A 7,314-nucleotide genomic window follows, 5' to 3' on the forward strand; every position below is an offset into this window, starting at 1 on the left:
CAATCAATCTAAAGAAAAACTTTCAAATTAATATTTTTAATCAATATATATGAAATGTTCCTTCACTGGTTGGTTTACCCTACGTAGCAAAGAATAATTTTTTTCGATAAGTTACTCATTGTTACAGGATGTGATTATAATCAATAAGCTTTTAATTTAAACATTAAATTTATTTAAACAACACAATATATCTAATACATTTGAAGAAACATTTAAATGAGATAAAGTGAACTTACTTCTCAAAAGGTTTGCTTTTCAAAGATGAACACTTTTCAAATAGGTCGCTTCCAATCGGTTTAAATGACTACCTCAGTCCGCTGTCTTTCTTTTCAACCTTCGTCAACTTAAAATCTAACACCCAGAGAGTGACATCACAACTAGAGAGTAGAAACAATATTTCGACTGGAACACCCTATCTAGGAGGCCAACCCGCAGTTGCGTTACACGGAGAGGAAGACCGCGAGTACCTCCCACGGTTAGCCTGACGGCAAGGGGATCCGTGTACCACTGAGGATATTTAACGTCAGCACTGTGACTGGTGCAAGCTGGATGCGGAATTCATATCGCCTGGGTTCGCATTATTGGAAAACGAACGCTCTGTCTCCTGAGCAATCACGACTCGTGATATTCTCATTTTATTTTATTTTGAACCCATCGTTGAACAGCCGTAGCCTTGTAATTTTGAACCCAATCCAGAAGACAAGTGAACTCCTTGATCGGTACCCCCATAGGTATGGATTTGTTATGGGAACATGGAGGACTTTAAGACTCGACATATTTAACGTGCATCAGTCACCATTTACTACCGTTTTCATTAATTCATTCTTCAGCTGGCGAGGATTGAACCCGCGACCTCTGGGACATCGGCCCAGCACCCTACCGACCAGGCTTTCCCGGTTTTTACACTGGCCAGGATAGCCTGGTACTCCCGGTATAGTAAATGGTTACTGCTATACGTTAAATCTGCCGGGTCACAAAGACCTCCATGTTCCCATAACAAATCATTCCTCTAGGGATACTGATCCAGAAATTTCTTTGTCTTCTGGATTGGGCTTAAAATTATAAGGCTACTGAGTTGAACATTAGCAGTCATAAAACCAAAATTGGGTAGGCTGTTCAACGACTGTTGTATAATTATAATATAACATTTAACGCTTACGCAATTCGTTCGACTACGATCCATTTTGGCTTACCGTCGGTCTGCCAATCATTTTACACGTTTGATTAAATATTTGCTTGTCCTCATATGCGTATGCTGGGCTGAATTCGGTGGGAAGGATTCTTGTACTCTCATGTATAGCGGCCTTTTGAAAGAGATTCTCAATTTCAGAATTTTCAGGCTTCATTTTCCGACCTCTGAAATTGAATCGAAAAATTCTCTCATTTTTACTGATCACTGGGATTAAATAAACATAGCCATTTTTTTTCCTAATAGCAAAGGAAATTTTTTTCCCACTTGTTAATTTCATCGTTGATGAAGTGCTGTCGTCTTCCTCACTGGCAAGCTAAATGGCCCTCTCGCGCTCATTATGTATAGATCAGTACCATAATCCTTGAATTTGACATGGGGATCATTCACTAATTACGTACTTTGATGGTTATCCCCAGAGCAATCAAGAATTACAAAACTTTATTGCCTCTAAATTCCCGTCTTGTATTTATTCCTTAATTTAATAAAGATAAAAATTGATTGAGATTTTTAGTTGCAATATTTTTATCTGAGGGACCATCCACCTATAATTTACCACATTAAAAAAAAATTCGTGTATTTAATTAATTTTTTTATTATTTTTTGTTGTTGTATTAATACTTTTAAAAATTTTCAGTTCTCTTAATTTGGTTTATGAAAAGACTCAATAATACTTAAAGCAGGGGTCTGTTTAGAAGAAATTTGGGTCCGTTAACGGACCCTTCACAAAGTATCTTTTCATAAAAGCGGACCTTTCACAAAATATTTTAACTTAAAAACGGACCCTTCACAGAATGATTTTTTTTTAATTGGACCCTTCACAAATTTGTTTATCTTCATTATTGTTTTGTTAATAGAATAAACCCTTTCTAGGAAGAGGGGGGATGGGGGATAAAGACAGATGTAAACGAACTAAATTTTGTCTTCGGCAGACGATTCTTCCTTTATTAGTCCGAAATGAATATTCTGCGTTCAGCAGTATGGGCTAAATACCAAATATTTGCATGTTGCATCTCTAACTTAGAAGCAGCAATTGCTGTTTATTTTTGAAAATTTTAATTTTTTTTAATTATAATTTTACAGTGCCGAGCATAATCTTGTATCTATTAACAATTTTAAAACTCCTTAAAAAAGTTTTTTGCAATAACCGGACCCTATTTGCACAAATTCATAAAAGCGGACCCTGGTTGAAAGAATGTGAGTAATTTTTTCACAATTTCACGAAAAACGGACCTTTTACAAAATGTCTGGGCAGACCCCTGCTTAAAGGCAAGATTTAAAAAAGTATGGATTGTTTTTCGCAGCATGTCCTTATTTAGACTTTGTGCCATTAAACCCTACATTCAATCAGCAAATCAATCAATTAAAAAAGTGTGAAGTTAGGGGCTTTCACTATTTTAAATGCAGCAGAAAATCTAATGTTATTCCAAAAAACTCTAAATTCATTTCTTCATTATTTGATTTAAAAACAATTGAGATAAAAAAATTCAATCATCTCAAGTTTGTTAAATATTATGAATTTAGGGGCCATATAATAATTTACTCCTGACAAAAACGTTTTGTTTCAAAACTCGTTTATTTGCATTTCAAAATTATTATTTCTTAAACATTACATGAGAGAAGTGCTTAGACCAAGTAACAAATTTTAATAAAAATTATTAGGGGTCATTCACTAATCTACATTTGTAATACCAATTTATTTAAATTTTCCTAATTTGCTTAATTCTTTACTTATCTCTATAAATTCGATATAATCAATAACATAATCTTGTCAATGTTTTGTTGAATATGCTTTTATAAATAACTTTTATTTAAATCTAAAAAATACACTTGTGAACCTTTATAAATAATAGTTAAATTAATTCTAATTTTTAATGAATTTCTTAACCTTATTAAATAAAGTAATTAGTACTGATTTAAGAAATATAATGGGTCGCTCAATATTAAATATGCTTAAAATTTGGAATTAGTTTTTTTTATGGTGGCAAATGTAATCAAGAAAAGAGTTCTTTGTTAGAAACTAACTATTTAATCATGATCACATGAAGTTCTTGAAAATTATTTTGCATTTTGTTAATGCATATAAGAGGAACTTCCAACAATAGGAAGAGAAAATTTTTATTAGTGCTCATATCCTAATTATGATATTTTTTAAAGTGCTCACAAATATTTTTTGAGCACTTAAAAGGTGCTTATTTTTTGTTGAATTTGGCTACGCNACTGGGATTAAATAAGCATAGCCATTTTTTCTCCTAATAGCAAAGGAAATTTTTTTTTCTCTTGTTAATTTCATCGTTGATGAAGTGCTGTCGTCTTCCTCTCTGGCAAGCTAAATGGCCTTCTCGCGCTCATTATGTCTAGATCAGTACCATAATCCTTGAATTTGACATGGGGATCATTCACTAATTACGCATTTTGATGGTTATCCCCAGAGCAATCAAGATTTACAAAGCTTTATTGCCTCTAAATTTCCGTCTCGCATTTTTAACTTAATTTAATAAAGATAAAAATTGATTTAGATTTTTAGTTGCAATATTTTTATCTGAGGGACCATCCACCTATAATTTACCACATTTAAAAAAAAGATTCTTGTATTTAATACATTTTTTTTATTATTTTTTGTTGTTGTATTAATATTTTTAAAAATTTTCAGTACTCTTAATTTGTTTTATGAAAAAACTAAATACTTAAAGGTAAGATTTTAAAAAGTATGAATTGTTTTTCGCAGCATGTCCTTATTTAGACTTTGTGCCATTAAACCCTACATTCAATCAATAAATCAATCAATTAAAAAAGTATGAAGTTAAGAGCTTTCACTATTTTAAATGCAGCAAAAAATCTTATGTTATTCCAAAATAACTCTAAATTCATTTCTTCATAATTTGATTTAAAAACAATTGAGATAAAAAAAAATCAATCATCTGAAGTTTGTTAAATATTATGAATTTAGGGGCCATATAATAATTTTCTCCTAACAAAAATGTTTTGTTTCAAAACTCGTTTATTTACATTCCAAAATTATTTTCTTTAATCATTACATGAGAGAAATGCTGAAACCAAGTAACAAATTTTAATAAAAATTATTAGGGGTCATTCACTAATCTACATTTGTAAAACCAATTTATTTAAATTTTCTTAATTTGCTTAATTCTTTACATAACTCTATAAATTCGATATGATCAATAACATAATCTTGTTAATGTTTTGTTGAATATGCTTTTATGAATAACTTTTATTTAATTCTAAAAAATACACTTGCGAACCTTTATAAATAATAGTTAAATTAATTGTAATTTTCAATAAATTTCTTTACCTTATTAAATAAAATAATTAGTATTGATTTAAGAAATATAATGGGTCGCTCAATATTAAATATGCTTAAAATTGGGTATTAGTTTTTTTTTATGGTGGCAAATGTAATCAAGAAAGGAGTTCTTTGTTAGAAACTAACTATTTAATCATGATCACATGAAGTTCTTGAAAATTATTTTGCATTTTGTTAATGCATATAAGAGGAACTTCCAACAATAGGAAGAGAAAATTTTTATTAGTGCTCATATCCTAATTATAATATTTTTTAAAGTGCTCACAAATATTTTTTGAGCACTTAAAAGGTGCTCATTTTTTGTTGAATTTGGCTACGCACTCTGGTTTTAGCACATTAAAATCGATGATTACTCTTTTTAATTTTTCGCACTCTACATGCCATGTACACTTAATTTTATAAAAAAAAATTTATTAAAACAATAAAAACTTTTTATGAAAGTTTTCTTCAAAATTATGAGGTCATTAATGCTAATTTCACTCGTAATGCGTATTTCGTCAGATCTCGAAAAAATTTAAATCCAACAAAAATTTTACCCACATTAAAAAAAAGGGTTAGATTCAAAACACATTTTCGCTGACCAAGAAAACACAAGACCACAAACGTAGGCGTAATGTGAGAAATCGTTAGACCACACGACAAAAAGTTGTGTCTAAAACAAGTTTTAACATATTTATGATCTAGAAAGAAAGGTTTGAGTTTAACCTCCTTATAATTTTTCTCTTCAAATAAAATTTCTGGCCGCAGCTGTCAACTGGTAGGCTCCTTAAGGATCAAGCACAGGGCTGCTGTTATTATTATCTAACCTCCTTATTTTGAAACAGCAAAACTATTTGTTTTAATTTTTCTCAGAACATTAACATCTAGTGATCAATTGTCAGCCTGTGAAAAAAATTTTGTTATTGCAAACGCCAAAAAAGTTACGACCAAAAACATCCTGAATCCAACTTCTGAAAAATTGATTATTTTGGTTAACTAGTAGTTTTTATTTGAAGTAACATTTGAAATTATACGTTATCCTAGTAGTTCACAATTGTTTTTTTCCGTTTGTGGAACCTTAAATAATCAAACTTCTTTCTGCGAAACCCCGATTTCATAAATTAAGTTCATTAGGTGTATATGGAAATTAATTATTAAAAATTACTAATATGAAAGACTACTAATTATGAAAAACTACTAAAAGACAATTATAAAATTATTAACCAATAAAGTGCTATTTCATTTTCGAAATATTTAATAGTAGAAATGAAATTTTTTCGTATGTTAAATTAGGTTTGATATGCGACAGTTGAATGAGAAGGTGAATCTAATCTAGGCCTAGATTTGTTTTCGGTCATAAGCTAAAAATGAATGAAATAGGCCGTTGAAATGAAAACAAAAAGAACTTAAGTTGAAATCAGATGTTAGGGAAGCACATTTCTTTATTAACGAATTTAGTCTTGATTTGAAGATCGCAATAGGAAATACTAATGCAAATTTGTGTAAGTCCATCAATAAGTTGTTTGTATTTATTTTTTCATAAGTATGTGCCTTTTCTTTTGTCGATTTACTTTAAATAATTCAGTAAAAACATCCGAAATATTAAGTAAATAATGATTTATTTAATGTACCTAAATATAATTGTAGGTTTCAAAAATGTTACAAAGTTCAATGTCTCGGTACCCCTTTAAATCTTCCACGGAACCCCTTTAAATCTTCCACGGAACCATAAGGTTCCGCGAAACACCATTTGGGAACAGCAACTTTAGCCCACAGAAAAAAATCGTGATCATTCCAAGAATTGTCCTCGATCAGCATACAGACATAAGTTAGGTCGTAACAAGTTGTAGCTAATTGTTAATCTACATGATGCGTAGCCAGGGTTGGATTTTTGCAGTCAAAAACTGGTTTTTGACATGACAGTGGTAAAACCATGTTTTTACCGGTAAAAACTGTCAAAAACCTACCGTTTCCTTTTATTTATGGCATATAGCGGACAATATATTATTTTCACATAATTGCTTTCATAAATTAATGTTGTAAATGATTGCTATTGATTTTGCAACTATATACACGTATTCTTATAAAAGGATATACATTCATACAGAAATATTGTAGTATACTTATTGAAAATAGTGATACTTAACTTTTATCATTATAGCTTGATTTGCAAAGGATTCAAAATTTTGCACTTCTTAATTGTTAGAAATAAACAAACAAACAAAAAAACTTGGAACTATTAATAAATTCAAGAACTAAAAAGAAGAATTTAAAATTTGGCATTTCTTAAATATTAGAAATAAGCTAAACAAAACTTTCAAAACTTGTAACTACTAACAAACTCTAAGTCAGGAATGACTTGACATTCTTCAGTAATGTAATATGCCAAACAAAATGATGCTTGGAAATGTTGAAAATTTTGTTTAGTATCCTAATATTTTACTTCAAATAGTATGATTTGATATAATCATGTTGAAAATCTGTTGAATGCAAAAATCTGTTCTTAAATATCTTTCAACAACTTTTTTTCTAATTTTATTGCCCAAAAATGAATTAATTTTAAATTATAAGCAGTTAAACTCAAATAAAAATACAGTTTTATCCAAACTATGGGTTTTTGACATGGCGGTAAAAACCATGGTAATAACCGGTAAAAACCGTCATGTGTCAAAAACTTGCCAACCCTGTGTGTAGCGTTTTTAAAAAGTGCTTAAAGGTGTTTATTTTCGTTTTTTAAAAAACTAGCTCTTAAAGGTGCTTTTTTTGATGGGTGTTTTTAAAAAGTGCTTAGTTTTCCCTTTTTGAAAATGATTTTTTTTTT

The sequence above is a fragment of the Parasteatoda tepidariorum genome, chromosome 6, assembly GCF_043381705.1.
Source record: "Parasteatoda tepidariorum isolate YZ-2023 chromosome 6, CAS_Ptep_4.0, whole genome shotgun sequence".
NCBI classification, from domain to species: domain Eukaryota; kingdom Metazoa; phylum Arthropoda; class Arachnida; order Araneae; family Theridiidae; genus Parasteatoda; species Parasteatoda tepidariorum.